This window comes from Motacilla alba, chromosome 1, assembly GCF_015832195.1.
Source record: "Motacilla alba alba isolate MOTALB_02 chromosome 1, Motacilla_alba_V1.0_pri, whole genome shotgun sequence".
In the NCBI taxonomy this organism is placed as follows: domain Eukaryota; kingdom Metazoa; phylum Chordata; class Aves; order Passeriformes; family Motacillidae; genus Motacilla; species Motacilla alba.
Window position 1 is genome coordinate 105,461,415 of NC_052016.1, and position 19,122 is coordinate 105,480,536.

At 40.8% G+C, this 19,122-nt stretch overlaps 1 protein-coding gene across 2 annotated transcripts in view; it reads right to left on the bottom strand.

The window, feature by feature from the left end:
• Nucleotides 1-19,122, bottom strand: part of ARHGAP6 (Rho GTPase activating protein 6) — a 316,178-nt gene that overhangs the window by 294,559 nt on the left and 2,497 nt on the right. The window contains exon 1 of one of the 2 annotated variants that reach the window (XM_038132485.1): nt 10,340-18,654. The exons of the other annotated variant lie outside the window; for it this stretch is intronic. The gene's annotated coding sequence lies outside the window, so the exon portion shown is untranslated. Of the gene's footprint in view, nt 1-10,339; nt 18,655-19,122 lie in introns of those variants that run through there. 2 annotated transcript variants of the gene reach the window in all.

Genomic DNA, 19,122 nt, shown 5'->3' on the forward strand with positions numbered 1-19,122 from the left:
TCCTAGAATTCTGACCTGGATAAACTGACTTAGAAAAAAAGAAAAATGGCATCCTTCTCTTTGGGGCTTTTTGGCAGTCAGTAAATTTAATCGCACATGAGAGGCCACCTCATAAGAAGACAAAGTGTTCAAACCCAGAAACTTTTGATGATAAAATTGCTTGTGTAACTTTGACTCTAAACTCAAGTGGGAAGCAGTCATTAAGTACACAATCACCAGAATTTCTCTAGCATGATGCTCTACAGGCTTTTTCTGCAACTCTAAACATAATAGCATTGTTGTTGGAAAAAGCAGTGGACACGTCACGTGAAAAACCAGTCACATGCAAAATCAAAGAGCACTTGTGAATGTCGCATAATAGAAGTCACCAGTTACACAGAGACTTCTCCCTCATACACAGAAAAGCATTATGAATGCAAAGAGACAGCCAAACTAAATTTTCAGCTAAATTAGCTACGTGGAGTACTTCTTCAGTGACAGACTCAGGAGTTGTTCCTCTGTGCTCTTCAGTCCGGCTGGCTCTTCTCCCAACCCAGGGGCAGGACCTTGGTTCACACTAGACCCTCTCAGCCCACACCCTGGCCTCTTCACTTCTACATGAAGGAAAGAGTTAGACACAAGGGAAACAAGATTTAACCTATTCAGGTGGCTCTTGGATGCCAGCAGACGGGGATCAGCTCCCCAGCACGTCCCTGTCCTACCACAGCACTTAGGTGGAGATGTGCTACACTCACTCCTCAGTTTGCTGGGCAGTGTTTGATGAGCCAAAGCTCCTCTTCCTATGCTAGAATAGCATTGAACAGGAAGATCTGAAGCTCATTTACTAAATACAAGCCTAAAGAGGACTCTGGAGGAAAATATTATGCTTTTGAGCTTCCTCAGATGTGAGGCCAATAATCAATCTTTATGTTCGTCCAGTTTTCACACATAAAATTCAGCCTGCCAGAGCCAAATGCGGGAAACACTTTGTCCTTCATCTGAACACACACAAATTATTCATGCACAATCTACACAGGAATATACACATGTACAAGAAATGTATTTGTAATGATAGATGGATATTGTTCTTTCAAATCTTATCTTTTCAGCTGCATATTTGTTTCTGGTCTTAGCATGTATAAGTCAAATTATATTTACATGGAAACATCAGAATGAGTAATGTCCTTCAGTTCAGGGCATACAGAATATTACTTGTATATATAGAGACAAAATAATACATATCTTGTTGAATGCTATTTCTAACACAAATGAGATGTCAACTGTCTGCTTCCAAAGTGTGGTAAGATATCTAAGAAAAGCTATGTAATACCCCATACAAAAATGATTTAAAGTATTTTGTCACAAACACTATCTCATAAATTAATTCATGTGTTAATTGATCCGTTGCAAACAGCACAACAGGTAACTGAATAATCAGACATTGGAGCAAGTCATAGGAGCAACACACTTTCTAGATGAATGTTGCTTACTCCTCTTGCAATATCAATGAGTGTCTCTATGAAGATTGCCTAAGCCATGAAGTTCTGAGTTATCTATGGAAAAAAGAACAATGAAGTGAAAGGAGTCTCAAAATTAAATAAACCTGTGAATGTATGAAGTATGGAAGGAGACAGATTGCATCTCATATAAAAGATTATCAAGACACTTATGTGCAGGGACATACTGGAGTCAGCCACAGCATTGCTTATGGAAGCGAAGCACAGCAGTGATTGATGGGACCGCCTAAACAAATATGCCCCCAAACCAACATTTTCAAAATGTTCTTTAAAGAAATATGGTAAATATGAAACAGTGTCAAGTAAAAGCAAATCAGGTCCTAATCTCACCACTGCAGTTGACATTGTATTACAGGTTCCCAGCAGGTGTTCAGGTTAGATTAGGCAGGGTAAAATCTAATAAATACATTCCTCCCTACTATGGGAAGGCAAATTAACTGTAAAAACAAACCCCCATCACAGACAGAAAGAAATACTGTCAATTGAAGACTGCAACAGAGTCCTGACTGACATCACCCCACAGCTTTTTTTATTGAATAATACTTTTCATTTTATTAAAATAAACACGTGTTAAAAATGAACCATGTGTTGTGATTCCCTGACAAAAAATTATATTGCTTCAGTCCCAAAATAGGAACCAGGATACCCTCTATTTTTCCAGTATAAAAGAACACATTTCCTTCATGAGCATTACACGATCAACCCTAACTTTAAAGCTGAGTTTTTTGCGACCTTTTCCTGTTAGGAAGGGCAGGGTGTTTACACATCTGTTGAAACACCGTATCATTTGCAAACTAATAGTTAACTGATTCCACAAGGTGTTGAGACATGTTTTAAATAAGACCACCAGTAAAAAAGAAACTGTGGCAATTAATATCAGCATGCTTGATATTAATGCTTGATAAAACTTCATGTTTCTTGGCCATAGCAATCTTCTTTTTTTTTTCCTTAAAAAAAAAAAAAAAAGCAGAATTTGCTACAAAAATCTCTGGCTTCTAACTAGAAATATTTTTCCTACAGACTAATGCCTTTTTTGCAAAATAATCAAAGCATGGCTATTTGAACATGGACACATTCTAGCATGACAAATGTACCATAAATACTAATTAATTCTTCATGTGAGCAACTTTCTCCTACTATGTCTGTGAGCAGAACTGGAGCCCAGGATCAGAAATCCAACAAAAGCTGATACTTTAGGGAAAACCAACTGCACTCCTTTAGAATTCAAGTTTTTATTTTTTCAAATAGTATAAAGAGATTCATCAATTAGGATGAAATATATAATTCAGCTAATACTAAGATTCATCTTGGCTGTTGCCATTTAAGATATAAAGATTCAAAATTAAAAGTATGCAAAATCTTACATTTAAATATTCACTCAAGATTGTAATTTTTCTTCTCCTGTTAATGGGACTGCATGTTTTTATGAGAGAGGCATCCCCACAGAGCATGGGGACACACACCCAAGGACAGCCAGGAATGTTCAGCTGTGTCACCAGTGCCACCACTGCTGCAGAGCAACCCTGCAGTGGCTGAGCCTGGGCATGCAGAGCTGTCCCACGAGTCACAACTGCTGCACAGGGAAAGCTTCTGTGTATTTGCCTCGAAAACAACAGATTTAGAGCTGGCAGAACAGGCTTTACTGCATCTGCCACTGGATCCTTTCTGCTCTCCTTTCAGGAGATTTTTGTCCAGAAAAAGGTAAATCATTAGATTGATTCCTCTTGGTCAGGGCTAACTACCAGGGCAAGGACTTCTGTAAAAGCCATCAGTGCCCTAACACTCCTGAAATACTGGAAAGAGGAGCTGCCTGTTCCACTCCAACTTCTCACTCAAAGATCTAATCAAGGAACTGAAATCCCTGCCTTCAAGGACAAAAGATAACAATTAATTCTTAACAACTAATTCTCAAGTGACAAGGCACCAATAATTCAAGTCACATTCCTGAACTTGCATTTCCAAGTAAGATATTTGGCCTCTTAAATGGAAAAGAGTCTTCAGGTTGTGGTGGTTTTGTGGCATCTTTTTCTCCCTTTTTTTCCCCAGTACTACAAAGTGGCCACTGCAAAGCCAATTTTTACTGAATTAAGTTTCCTTCTTATCAAAGCAAGTTCTCACAGAAGTGGTCCCTGGTTAGGGGAGGCTGACAGTTCTGAATGGCAGCAGGATTGGGATCAGGAACTCTATGCCACCTTGGCTATAATACCCACCAGCTTCCTTCAGAGATGTAATTACAAGGTGGAAGCCTGACAGTGTGTCCCCAAAAAGGTACTGAATGGAGAACACAGACACCCACCCAAATGAAGACAGTGAGGAGCTTTGGTGTGCACCTCTCCCTGTCAGAAGGCTGAGGTGCTGACAAGGTAAATGCTGTGCTTGGCTCTGTGCCCCAGAGGCTGCTGTGGTCCAGCATGGGGTATGGGCAGGAATGGGGCTCCAGGGAATGGAGCACTCCAGACTACTGTGTATGGTTGAAGGTTATCCTCTCATAGAGAAATAATGAAGCAGGTATTTAGAGAAGAGGCTTACTAGTGCTGCTGCTGACAGAGTAACAGTTCAGAAATAGTTAAGTGGTCGTAACAAACAGGTAAGAAACCCTAAAGTTCATGAATAGCAACACTGGAGGAGGCTCAGCATGACTGATACACATAAAAAAACAACATCCACTTTCTTCTACATCCTCTGCACCTTCATTAAAGCACAGGCTTGCAAACTCAATGTTTTCATCCCGAATTACAGTGCTAAGTTTCAAGGCAAACATATGTAAACACCCATTAGGTAAGCGTTAATAATTCACAGCAAGATGCCAGCTCTCCAGTAAGACATTTATTGGGCAAAGAAACCATTGCAAAAGGTCCTTGGAATAAACTGGATAACTTTCAAACAAAGGGAATTGCTTTCTGTATTAGTATTGTTCATCAAGACTTTATTTTGCTGCTCTTGATTTTTTTTAAATAAAAGTGTTTCTGCCTAATGTTTATATTTGTGTACTTAAAATCACACATATAACCTCTTCCTTTTCTGATGATGATTCCTCCGCCTTTGCCAGCCAGAAGGGCAGAATGGGGCTGTATAAAGTGTCAACCAGACAGCAGGATTCAGTTGCCTCCCACAGGGGGTGGTACCCTTTGGTGGTAGCAAACAGCTACCACAGTACCTGGGTAACTGGTTCTTAAGTAGCACCATCCCACACACTCAGATTGATGGGGTAACAACAACATTGCCCATAGGGGTCAAAAAAAGACTGTACAACACATCTTGGAAAGAGGAGTAAAACTGCCCCAGGGGAGGAGCTGTCAGAGATCCAGCCAGGTGGGACAGGAGACAAGTGGGGTGGTGAGCAATCCCTACATGGGCAGGAGCTGAACTTGGTTTTATGCTTCATCTCTGGGTAATCTCATACATAAAGGTGTCAAACTCCTTTCACAGCACAAGCACCATCCAACACCACCCAAGTAAGCTACAACATATGCTGATCCAAACAGACTTAGTTCTGTAGAAATAAAAGTAGACTGATCCTTAAATACATTTACTTTTAACCTATTATTATTGTGATTTACCAGATTAGTAGGTTTTATTACTTTTCTTAGCTTAGTCACTGTGGGACTGTGGCTGTACTACTTCGGGACCTCAACAGACCTTGAGGCATAGCCATACACTGCCTCAGTTTCTCAGTTTAGAGATCTTTACACCATGCCACACTGTGCATCTGCACACAGTCTCCAGGACACAGGGAAAATCTGATGCCCGTGGAAAGGGAGGCAGGAAGGTAACAAAGATCAATATATGCCATATTCCTCCTATCACTGACCCTTGTCTAGGAGCTTAAGAAAGCTATATTTATATACAAATTATTAATACACAGCCTTTTCAACACAAAACCCAGGTAGAAATCCTGTGCAGACTGCTTTCTTCTCAGTTGCTCTGGTATTCTCTTCCCTCACCTTTCCAATACAATGCTGCTCTGCTTACATTCGTCCACAATGCTCTGCAAAGGCATCTTGGCTTTGACAATGCCACCTTTTTCTCTGTAGTATTCTCAGCCTGTTACCACATCAAATATTAAGTATTTTCCTTCCTAACTAGTCCCATCCTCTCCATCATCCTCATCTACTGCCAATGTTCATTCACCATGTCAGGTCTCTGTCACCCAGTTTTCTGCACCGGCAGCTTATCTCCATACCCCCTCATTTCTGAAGAAATTACGACTAAATTTTATTATATTTATTAATATATTTTTATTATATTTATTGTTATGCTTATTATTATAACATTGTCCTCATGGTTTAAGAATCTCTAAAACTGAGCAAGGCCAAACATTTGCTTGCTGAGTCCACAAAATATCACAAAACAGTCTCTGGTGCAACTGTATGTATCTATTGTCTCTTATGTGAAATTTCTGGAAATAAAAGTCTCGTGTGTTTATACACCTTGTACAGTGATGTCCTAACCCACAAATAGAGTGCCAAGATACTATGGTAATGTAAAAATCACCTCTACAATGCAGGGCAACCTGTGATGCAGGGATGCCCACACAAATTCTCTGGATTCTGTATGGATTTGCACACGGCTGGATGCCCATTTCTGTCTGTCAACCCCCCACAGTCAGAGCAGAACCAACAGATACTCTTATCACTCACTTTTACTCTCATCCCTAATTTGGGCATAATCCCAATTTAAACCGGTTATCTAACATCTAATATCATTTCTCTAAGCTGTGTGGTTTCCAGAAATAACTAATGTTGCATCCCCTTCCCCCATCAGGGAAACACACCCAGCAGCAAGTGCCAAACCCCACCCAAGCCCCAGTGCCCTACTCTGTGGCACAGAGACCTAGCCCTCACACAGCCCTGTGTGGATTAGCCACCAAATCCACAGCTTCACCTGCAGCTCTGGTTTTTCAAGCCTTGTCCCTTCCCAATGCTTCAGTAAGCCACCCCCAGGCAGCTCCTAAGGACCAAGCAATCACTTGCCCACTGCTTCTGTCCCACTCTTTGGGAGGAAGTCAAAATATATTCCAACAAGCATCTGAGCTGTGCATACTGTAAATAAATTATGTATTCTTACAGAGTGGATGTAGCCCTAATCCATAGCACCAGAGGAGGAAAAAGGAATATGCAAAAACTTTCTCAGTCCCTGCAGCAAAATACGTAATTGATCCTTTTCCAAGCTGAGCAAACTAATTTTTCCCTCAATGGTCTTCAGCACTGTCTCAACCCTTTTAATTCAAATATTTCCTAAAAAGCTGGGAAGAACAAAAGCAAAATCAGAAACAGAGTATTTCCAGAGTTACCCCAATACAAAGCGTGGAAAAAAATATTTCTTCATTTCTTTCAAATACAGTATGTTAGATCCCTTTCTATACATTGATGTTGTGCCAGTTGAGCATAATTCACGAATTCCTCACTCTAAAGTAAAGGCAAAAGCCCTCCAAAAGTTGTCTTTGGGAGCACGTGATCTCCAGCTATTTGATCTCACAACCACTCCTGTGCCTCCTTATTCTGGAAACTCCTTCATGGGAGGCATCTGAAGGAGTTGGATCAGGACACCCAATGTCATCTGAAGCGAGCACAGTGGTCTCTGGTGTGGTGGAGCACGGAGCTGGGGAGTTGCTGTATTGGAATGCAGAGCAATATCCCACTGACCCACCACAGTGAGCAGTCACACACATGCCTGAGGAGCCCTGGCTCTACCCACTACAACCTTCACCCACCCAGCTTTGCAGTGTCTCATCTCCAGGAAACAGCATCTCAGTGCTGGGAGATGTTTCCTGACAAAACGAAAGAGATTGAAAATAAAACCTTGACTTACATTATTAAGAAATAGTACATTTTGTATTATTTCTCTTTTTCCTGACATTGTACATTGCAATGTTGTGTAAGTAACAACTTTTTAGTAACCTGGACTCCAGATGTACTTAAATTATTGTGAAATGGTTAAATTAGCATTTTTCCATGTGGTAACCATTCACGTCAGAAAAAAATACAGACACAATGAGTATTTCCCGTGCAAAAATATAACATAGCAAACATAATTTCCAAGTTTAGAATGAAAGAAACCATATATGTATTAAACATAAATATATTTTACAGTCAAAACATTTTGTCACAAAGGTTAAATAATTGCCCTGCAGTTCACAATTTCAAGCATCCCAAAGTACCTTCCCTTACCCTTATTGTGCTCCTAAACTCTTCTCCTTTCTCCCATCAAACATTTGCAGCCTGGCTCTCCTGGGCAACTATAACTCACAGAGCATGTGATAAAGTAGAGATGTAATTCCCAAATTCTCTCCTCCAAGGTTCAATTCCAAGCTTCATTAAGGTTTGACAAATAAATTAGAGTGCTTTGCCACTGCACACAATAATCTTCACTTCTAAGGCAGGCCCTAGAAATTCAATTGCTTATCCTGAAATATATATAAGACACTTTGAGTGCATCAACACTCAAAGCCTTGGAACAACTTACCCAGATCCTAACCTCACACCATGCTCACTGATCTACAGATCTCTGTTCAGTCATCCCAGTCTTTCCAAAATCTTTCATGCCTTTCCCCAGTAGGGCTTCTCTGCCATAAAAGGCTGGGTTATAAAATAACCAAAATAGTAAAAAAAAAAAAATTAAAAATAACCTTTGGACCTGATGGGAGGTCCCATTACACTTCCCACATGCTGCTTTTTCTGTGTCCTCGACAGTTCAGCAGCTGCTTCTGCTGCACCAACACCCCCAGCACTCAAACTTGGAAGCAAATCCCTTCCCTTGCTCTTCTGGCCCTTTATCACTGGCTCCAAGGAACATGCCATGCAAACTCCCCTTTGCTTTTTTGTTGTCAGCCTCCTCTAGCCTTAGACTTTCTCTCAAGAGGGGTCAGCAAGCAAGCCCTTCTGTAGCTCCCCGTGCTATGTACCTTCTACAGAAATCCTTACATTCTCCTTGGGAACATCCTAACAAATTGCTCACTTTCAGCTTTTCTTTGATTTGGCCCAGATGTTGACAACCATATTTTTCCTTTCCCATTGGCTTCCACTCCACCTCCATCTGTTGGAGTCAGATCCAGCACAAGAGGCCAGTCACCCTCTTGCAGAGCAATATGGTTATTAAAGGCCTTCATCTCAACTCAGGGAGTGTATTTCAAAAAACTGTAAGGAAGCCAGAAATAAATAATTCACTGCAGTAGTCTTATTCTTTTCAACCATAATTCAAGTTAATTCATCTTAGGCCTTCTATCTTCAGCTCAAAAAAGTTCTATAGTTAAATCTCATGCTGAATGCTAAGTCCAAGTATCTGGACTTGTTCCAAAAGAAGGGGCTCCAAGAGCTCAAACCACTTAGGAAAGGTGTCCTGCCATCTGAGACCATGGCCACCACAACTGCAGTATGGCCATGAAGATAAACTCATTGCTGCTCTCAGTGTTTCTATTCCCAGGGCTCAACAGCTCTTCAACCCCATCATCAGGATTCAGCAGCTTTGCAGAAAACCTTGTGCTTATGGAGCACAGACAGTAAGGATCATGCCCTGCTATCTCCACCCACTCCTCTTGCAGTGACACCTCACTGTCTCTGCAGGGCTGCAGCCTTCAGCAGCCTGTCAGGATAAGGGAAGGATTTCCCTGGTAGAAAGCAAAATGGTATCTAGTTTCCAGACAGTTTGTCAGACAGATTCCCAAACAGCCAGGCCTTCAAACACCTGAGACTTTGCTTAAAAGGACTTCCAGAGAGGAAGCTCTGACAAATATAGCAGTGCAGCCTAGCTCCCTCTCTGGAAGTCCCCTCCCAGCCAGCTATCACACATAAGTTACCAAAGAACATAAGTTACCAAAGAACAGCAGATACTCTCTTTTTCATTTTGGCACTTATGCCAGACCCCATATTCTACAGCAATCAGACCATCCATTTACCATCTGATCAGCTGGATGCTCCTGGTTTAAGGAGCTAAAGTGAACGCATTTGGACTTCAACAATGCACTGATACAGCCTCCAGATGTGTTTCTAAAAAATCAAGCAGGTAAGCTATCACAAGCAGAAAACAACCAACCATAGCAGAGGCAAATATAATTTAGCAAGTTGTGCTAAGGCACTTATCTATCATCACAAAATAAGCACAAAGGAAGCATGAACATTTGAAGCAACAACAGCTGTAAGTGCTACTAAAATGAAACACATGAACAAGGCTTAAGACCTCTTTACTGCTAAAAATAAGTATTCGGTTGTGTGGAAGACCTCAGCATTACAGTCCTTCTCTGGGAAGGAAGAAGAAAGAAAGAAGGCTCTAATTAAAATAACAAAAAGTAACAATACAGTACATCTAGATTAAGATTTCAAAAACTATCCAAATAATCTAGGAACTCAAGGTTCATCTTCAAAAGCGAGTCAAAATCTTCCAAAAATCTCATTGCAGAGATGATGGTGAGAACTATCCAGGGAGCACCAAGCACTGCGGCAGCCAGGACAGACACGCACTGCTGGGTCCAGCACCAGCCCTTCATCTGACTGAACCACACTGAGGGCCAGGTGGTGCGGCAAGCAGACCCACAGCATGCTGAACCACACACCATGACCTGAGCACCTTGGGCTCAGCACTCCCAAGAGTAAACCAGGACATCACACCGTGAGCAAGACAGGGCAGGGACACCCAAGCAGAAGTCAAAGCTCTCCTCTGCCCAGCGGCAGCAGTGGCACTTCAGTGGCAACCCTGCTTTCTAGCCTTGCTGATGTTCACTTAGTTACTCATTTACCATACTGTTGTTGTCTTCTGCTTTTCCTTGTCTTCTTCTATTTGAACCACACAGCTGGAATCACCTTTTCCTCTTCTTATGTTCTCATCCATGAAGGAAAAAAAGTACTTACCAAGACTGCAAACACTTATGAGTCCAAGCTATCAAAGCTTTGTTTTACTGTGGGCAAGATCCTACTGTCATCCCATTTTCATATTCGATGCTGGAGGCTGCACCTGCTTGACAAAACCTCTGGCAGCTAAATGAAGACTTGCCAAAATAACTTCTCAAGAGCAAGAAAAAGACACACAGGTCTGATATTGATCAACATGCTTCAGAAGCTCAAAAAAGCCCACTGCTGCACTGTAAACAGCAGCAAATTATGACCTTTTAAATAGCAGAATGGAAGCATTTATTTCAGCAAGCCAATTTGGTACCAGCTTTTTCCAGGCTGTGTGGCCCCATCTGCCTATTCCAGTTCAGTTTAGCTTTGACTGATCCCAGTTACATAACTGTACCCTTAAGCTCATAAATCGCAAGGTCAGTATCAGGTTAAACTCTTGCTGTGTAAGACAATATAGGCAAATCCTGAACAGTCACACTGCCACACCTATTTTTCTGTGTATCTGATGCAATTCCCAGCTCAAAGCTCGGCAGGAGATATCCTTTCCTTCTTGCATACCTCTTCTTTTTTTTTTTTTCCTTCTTCCATTTCTCTCATAGATTATTTTTACCTTTGTAATGCAGGATGACCAAAATGAAAGTTAGAAAAGCTAAATTGACAGCAATGCTTCTGTACTATCATTTTATTACAGGCATTGAACTGAAGTTCATCGGCCTGTCACGAGCACATTGAACTACCATGAAATGGTAGGAAAATTTAATGGTGTTCTGCCAAATGTTCGATATTTTTAAACATAAACAACCCACAAAAACAGACAAAGCTCAATGTCAGAACAAGTCTGTCCTAACAACACGCTGTCATAAAGGTGTAAGCCCTTCTTAGCCCTGGGCTCCCTGGTGCTGGAAGAAGCAGGTTGGCTTGGTTAAATGAGATGGCAGGAAGCCTGGGAAGTAGTTACTGAAAGTTCCCTGCCAAATCCCTGCTGAAGTTCTGCTAGGGCACTGTCTATGTGCCTCTGCAAAACACTTGAATTTCAGAAAGGTTTGTTTTGAATTTTACTGACATCTTTAAAGAGCTATCCTGGCTTTCTCTGCATTTATAAGACACCAGCAGATTAGGAGTAAGAGTAAGGATATGCCTCACAGAGTAGAAACACACCAACAGCTTTGGAGAATGATTGAATGAAAGAAATTACTCTTCCTACAAGCCTGCTTCCAATGCTGGTGCTGGAGAGCATCATAATTTCTACAACTCAGCAACTTTTGTCCCATCGAAAGTATGTTGCAGCACAAGGGAGAACAGCAGTTTTCATTCTACTGTGGAAAGAAATGATACTCGGGAATCACAAAATCACAGAAAATATTAGGTCAGAAGGGAGCTGTACAGGTCATCTGGTCCAATCTTCTACTCTAAGCTGGGTCTCATCTTCAAAATTTGATAGAATCCTTTGGGCCTTGACCTGTCAAGGGCTGAAAATTTCCGGGAACCGAGATTCCACAGCCTCTCTGGGGAACCCATCTCAATAGTTAACCACTCCTGCTGTGAATGGTTTTTTACTTAGATCTACTCAAAATTCCTCTTGCTGCAACTTGTGACTGTCATTGTGCAACTGACAATATCCAGCTGCACCTTCTCCTTAGTCCCTATGTAGGTAGTAAAAGGGGATTTTCATTCCCCCTTGATTCTTCTGCAGGCTGAAACAAACCTCATCCTTTTCTCATGCACTAAGCACGCTCATCCTTTAACTGTCCTGATGGCCCTCCACTCCGTTTGCTCCAGTTTGTCAACATGTCCCTCGCACAAAGAGTCCAGATAGGGCCTCACAGGGGTGAAGTCACTTCCCTTGACCTGCCTGTTACCTTTCTGCTCAAGCAGTATGCAGGTATCCTGCTCTCCACATTACACACCTTCCACAGCTCACAAAATAAGTTAGGTTAACTTCTTTTCTTCTGGTCCACATGAGGTGGTGTAATTTACCTGCATTTGGGCTAAAAAACAGGCGGGAGGCTCTGTTACAAAATTTACTCCAAGAAAGAAGAGTGTGTTTATCTGTTACATTCACTCTGCCTCTGTTCAGGAGAGGTTTATGAAACAGAAAGGTTCCATCTCAGCCTTGGCAGAGCAAGGAAATCATATGTGCTCATACCTCAAGAAGAGAAAAGCACTGAGAATCATTGTGGACAGTGCGCCAGCAACTTAAAATATGTAAATTTGCCAATGTAAATCTTACTAACTATTATGCTAAAAAGTTTCTTTAAAACCCTCCATATATGTTGGCTGCCAATTACATTGCATTCCTTTAGTGAATATAGAATTAAGGTCCTTTATCTCTGAAATATGTAAAACTTCTAATTGTGTCTATTTCAGTAACTGTCTGCCTCATTCTCCTGGCTTGCTGTGGTTTGGTACCCACTCCCTGGAAGAGCCCACTCTGTATTTCTGAGTCCACTGCCCCCTTCTGAAGACCTACAAGACGCATCCCTGCAGTGTGCTGGAACAAAAGCTGTCACTGGATGCAGACACAAACACATGCTTGAGAAACAGTAGTGAAGCAATGAGCAAGAGGCACGCCATATTTTGTCAGTAGGAATGTTACGAAACAGCCACAAGAAAACTCAACCATATTTTTCTAATTTATGATAGAGTAGATAGGGTCTTATTTTGGAGTATGAAAATGTAATTTATCCCAATCTCTCTTTCCCCACCACCCCTTTCAAATAGTAGTCTGCACTGTCACCAAATTAAATTAACAGTTAAATAGAGCTGATTTCCAACCAGGATGTTACAAGGATTTAACCTTCCTATACACACATACACTTACAAAAGGAATTGTGGTGATGAGATTGAGAGCAAAATATTACCCAGAATCCTTTTAAGATTGAAGACAGGGGAAAGAGAAAAGAGATTGATTATGGTTTAGGAAGGATAAATATGAAATACGAACAATCAAAATAACAGTATTTGAGAAGTGATAGCAGATGTGTCAATTCACATTCTTTAGCTTCAAATTCTCCCATTTCACATAATTGTTAGCTGGCCCCAGAGCCTCATAGCACTGTGTAAAGAAACAATTGCACATCTTCTAAAAACGGAAGATGGTGAGATCTCTTAAACAGCTTGCCCAAAGACCCTATTGTGCCAAAATTTTTATGGGTTTATTCAATAAATTAAAAGGAATACCTCCTATGGGAAGCAAAAGACATAACAGAACTGAAAACATTTCCTGTAGGAGGAGTATTTTTAAATTTTTATAGAGAGAGGCAAATGAAAACTGAACACAGCACAGCCAACTGGTTTCTCACCACATTAGTCTCAGTAGGGTGCTACTCAACTGAAATTACTCTTCGGAGAAAAAAAGAAAAAGTTAGTGCTCAGAAATTATCTTGCCATATTACAACAGTGGCAGAAAACAAAGGGATAAAGTAACTAAAACCTGAAAATAGAAATGGAAATTTTGTATTAGTCTTCCTCTTGCAAAATCAGTTATGTGTGCTCAGCGGAGGTACAGTTCCATCACTGAAAATCAAGTCCAGGCTAATTCCAAGGCAATGCAAAAGAAATCTTAATTGCACTAAAAAACCTAAAACTAAATCTTTCCTTTGTTAGCAAGGTCTGTAATATACTTTGCACTTTGCTGAAAACCAGTTTGTCCAATTATGAGAAAAGTACTTAATATTTGACTTGGCCAATCCAAATAGTAGGTAACAGCTACAGTAAAGCAGCTTTTTTTTTTTTTTCAGTATGAATTTCAGGTGATGAAAGCAACAAGACAGAGTATCTTCCTTTTTAACTTTGGCAGGGAGGATAACGGAAGCTATACATAACAAGGTGTATTAGAAATGGATAAAAGACAAACCCAACTTAAAAAGGTCCAAGTGTGCGGAACAGAACTCAGAACCTAACAGGAGAGAAAGAGAAAAGCAAGTTCCCGGCAGCCACGGGGAGAGTTTGTGCATTGGACTGACTGCTCATGTGCATCCTCACGAAGAGCAGTGCTCAAAAATCTCCTTCTGACCTCACACACTCAAGAGTCCTCATGGGTAAATAGTGTCAGAAGGTCTTTTCTTTGAGAGAATACAGAAGAAATGAAGTAGGAAGATCCAGAAAAGCCAGTGCTGGTTTCATAACTGGGGATGCTGATGCAAGCTGTTGCCAAGGCCAGGACTGTGAGGATGATGACCCAGGGATGACAGCTTTAGGGTGTGAAACTGATGCTTGGTTTTATGAGCCAGAGACACAGTACCTAACCTACTTAGGTCCAAAAACACAAACATGTGGTACCCAACATCTGGTTCCAGTACAACAATGTGGCAAGCATCAGGCACTGGAAGCTCATCAAATCCTTCAAAAACACTCTCAACTCTCCCAGGGATTTAATAATTCTTAGCTGACAACCGGAGTGGAAAAAACATGTAACTTGAAATAGCCAGTCTGTACACATCTAGGAAAAACTAAAACTCAACCAGAAAGCCACACATACATTTCCATTGACATGTATTATTGTTACAGGATAAGAAAAGATAAAAAAAATAGAAATTATTTTGAACAAGCACAGCTTAAAAATTTGCGCACAATAATTGATTCAGAAGTTTTAAAGTGAGGTGAAGAAAGTAAATTCCTAGGACTGACTGGTAACCAAAGGCTTGGCTTCCTTCCTGATACTCTGGTTTGATTAGCAGTCACCGGCCAAAAGGAAGGCACACATTTGAGTACTCTGTTGAAGTCTGAAAGCTTAGTACCTCCAAAAACTGGCCAATGAGCTGCAAAGTCAAATGAAGTCTGAACCTTGCTCTGAACCTTCTTACTGCTCTCCTTACAGTTTCTACAAGTTGAATGGAATATTTGGCCTCTTCTCCCACACCCCAGACACATGGTTCACTTAGCAACCAGTGGAACCCAGGATGCACGAAAGTTGTGTTTTAAAATGTTAGCTTAATTCCAGTGGTGCTTATGCTCTCAAATACTGTGCCACATAGCCAGAGAATCAAATATGAGCAGCATTATATCATGTTTAAGGAGACTAAGTCAGGATTGCCATTAGAATTTTGATTTCTGGTACCATTTTTACATTAAGATTTCAACTCTACAACTCTGACACTAATACAAGGAAGTTACTACTGTGCCACCATGACTGTTCAGCCCTACTTGCTCAGAACCTCCTGCTGGTTTCAATTATGAAATTTACATCTGGAAGGAAAAAACAAATCTCCCAAACACGCTTAATACCTGTACAGCCTTAATACTTACACAGCCAGAACACTGCAGAAGAGACTTCCGACATGTTCTTCACCTGCAAGCTGTCACAGCTGCAGTTCTTTTCACGCAATAGAGTCTGCAAAACTAAATGTGCTTCAACTCCACCATGAAGTCAAGACAGCAGTCTGGGTTGTTAATATTTTAGAGGTTACTCAAAATTACTTTTCAGTCTCATTTCTATTATTTTCAGAAGTTCCTTTCCCATTACTTAACCAATGCACACTTGAAAAATTCTGTCTGCCCTAGCCATCAACCCCCATATTCTCATCCAATGTCTTCAGACGTAATTTAGTCGAGAATGGGAAGAGTCCACTTGCCAAAATCAGAAATATTGAATATATTTAGTTACTTTTAATTGCATTCCTGTCATGAGAGACCGACAACATTCCTGCCCACCAAAATTTGTAATTATAGAACACTTACAGCATTGAATGGAACGGACTCAGGCTGAGACTAATCTGTATGTCCAGTGGTTTGGAACGTCTTAGGAAAGAGGATAAAGCAGAACAGTGCTTTATATATATATATATGTTCTCTCCAGAGCAGAGCAGTTCACTGGTAAATACCAGCACATACAGTTTTTAGTTTATTACAAAAAAAAAACAAACAAACTTCCAAAGTACAGTTTTCACACATCTCATTAAGAAGACCTCTCAACAGAAAAAATGAAAGTTATAGATTTAAACATGCTAGACCCCCATTTTGCTTCCAGGACAGTTAATCAGAGCTCTGCAAGAGAGAGCTTTGTCTTCTATCCATACAGCAAAATCTCTGGGTTAGGTATCAAGGTGCTTAAGGGTAACAGATACTGTGTTCATAATTGGGTGACACAGCTTGAGGCCGTTTCCTCTTGTCCTGTCACCGGATGCCTGAGAGAAGAGAGGACCCCCGCTTGCTACAAGGAAAGAGAGAATCACACTGCCTTCCCAATGAATTTAAACCCCTAAAGTATCAAGCCAGTGAATTTACCAAAGCTGACCTCCCAAGGCACCTGTCAGCTGAAACCTGTGCTGTGAACATTCACTCCTTCTGAGGGCCATGCCATAAAGTAATTCAGCCAAACCAATGTCATTTTGGTAGTGCAGATTAGCTTCTCCAACATCCTTGCAGCTCATCACAGCTTGGCCAGCCAGCAGCGCAGGAGACACCTGGACAAATCCTGGCTTCTCCCCCAAAACCTGGTGAGGAACCAGGGCAACCTTCCCTCCCATGCTATGGAAAACTCCTCCTGTAGTGCTCAACAGAAAGCTGGGTGAGCAAGTGGATCAGGGGTAGGTCAGGAGGAGGAGGAGGAGGAGCAGGAGGAGGTGTGGAAGGGCCATCCACCCGCAGCAACCCGAGTTCATTGAGAGGCAAATTGCTAACTAAGGATGCTGCCCCCTGCCTCCCAGGGGCCAGGCATGCAGGTGGGAAGCTGTAGATGTTATGCTACCATTACTTTAAAACCAGCTCTACCCCAAAAAAAAGCATTTTAGTTGGAGACGGTAATGTTTAACTAGTTAGAAACACACAGATTATGACAGCAAAATAATCAGGCCATATAAATTTAAGTGTGTAGATTTGGTTTCTCACAACAGATTACTCAGATACATTCCCATGATTTGCCCTATTTTTTATCCACTTGCTGTGGCTTTCCATTACCATTTTTAAGACAGAAAAATAAGCACAAGAATTAACACAACTTGAGACTTCACACAGATCTATTAATCTTGAGCTATTCTGGACCCAGCAAATGTATTTCAGTCAGTCAGTGTAAAACACTAGCATCCTTAACTTTACAGGTCTACTCAGGTATGTCAGCATAAATGTATGACAAATTTTGGCAGAATCAAGATATTAAGGTATTTCTAGCTATTCTACCATCTTGTCCACAATATTTAGCTTACTTAGAGACTTACCTGAGCATATGAAACACTTAAAGAAAGCATAATAGACTAAATTTTGCAAGAGAAAGTGAATTTTCTTTAAGGAAAACAGCATAAAAGGACAGCTGAGATCAGATGGGAATTAAAGAGGAATGCTTTTTTTCCCTTATTAAAAATCCCCCTTGGCTTTGTCCTGCTGAAACCACTGGAAATGTAGCTGCTGATTTCCACAGACCCAGGAATGGGTTTTTGATTTAAGCAGCTTATATACATAAGCAGAAAATAGAACGGTGAAATAATCCTTGTCAGAGAAGTAAAGTTCTGCCAAAAAATAATCTTTATAGTTATAAAAATGTTCTTGTGAAGAAAACAGCATGTCAATAAAGAACTGCCAGGTCACCAGGCAGTGAGAGACACATCTGTCGGATTATGCCTCACATTCAAAAATCTGTGGACCTAAGAATACAGGGAAAACAAATTTAGGTGTGACCTGCTGCTGAAACTGGAAATCCACTGTGTATTCAGGCATTCCATTAAAAATTATTTATGAATGGTGGCATGAACTTCACAGCAATCTTTCTCTCCCTAGGCCAGTAGACAGGCTTGTCATATAAACTGCAGAAGTCAAAGAACTACAATGAAAAAGAGGTAAAATAAGCAATTTGTTTTATTCTCCTGGCGTCATAACAAAGCTCATATGGACACTGTGGCCTCATATACAGAAATCGCAGATCAGTGGGGCATGCCTGCTTTAAAACCTGAGTCGAGCTGGGCCAAGTGCCCTACCCCTGCAGCTGGTACCCAGCTACTGGCTGTTCCAGGGCAGGATTCATCCAGCACCGGCTGCAAACCTCACCTTCAACATGTCCCTGTGGATGCCACCATACTGATCCAGCTTGGAACAGGTGCAGGAAGTCTGGCCCAGAAGTTATAATTTTGAAGGGGTTCTGAAGGGAACTTCCATGGCATTTTTACTTCTCTTTACTCCTTTAAAGATTAAGGTAGCGGGGGAGAAAATAATTACCACATTTATCTCCTAGTGCATAACCCTGTTGCTTTCACAGTGGCTGTAGAACAGTATTTCCTAAAAAGGGCAATTATACTGAAGGTGTTGGAATGAAGGTAAAGAAAACTGATTTTGCATTTATTTTATTCCCAGCTTACAGGATGGGAATTTTTAAGTACTACAACCAAAACTTTCAATGTTCATTTTCATTAGGCAGTCATTTATTCAGTTGTTTTTTACAGCCGAGTAAAATCATTACTGTGATGTATTTTATTTCCTAAGTTGAACAGAAACGGGACTACGGATTTTCTACTGAGAATACAATAATTTGAATAATGGGACCTTTTAAAGTGATAATATTATAAACAGTTACTTCCTTTTCACCCAATAAAATGTGGGTTTTTCCACCTCCTCAGGCACGCTTGCATTGCCACAGCCAAGATGAAGCTACAGAGACAAAAAAATCCTTCACTTACAAAAAAATGAACCTTTTCAAACAAACACTGAATAGGAAGCAAACAACTAAATCCTTTATTAATAATGTGTTTTTATAATGAGACCAGACTGAATGACCATTTGGACGCATCCCTAATATAATAGGTAGAATAAGATAAAAATTATGTATGAGTAGTTTCTTCTAAAATATAGATTAATATAATTTACAC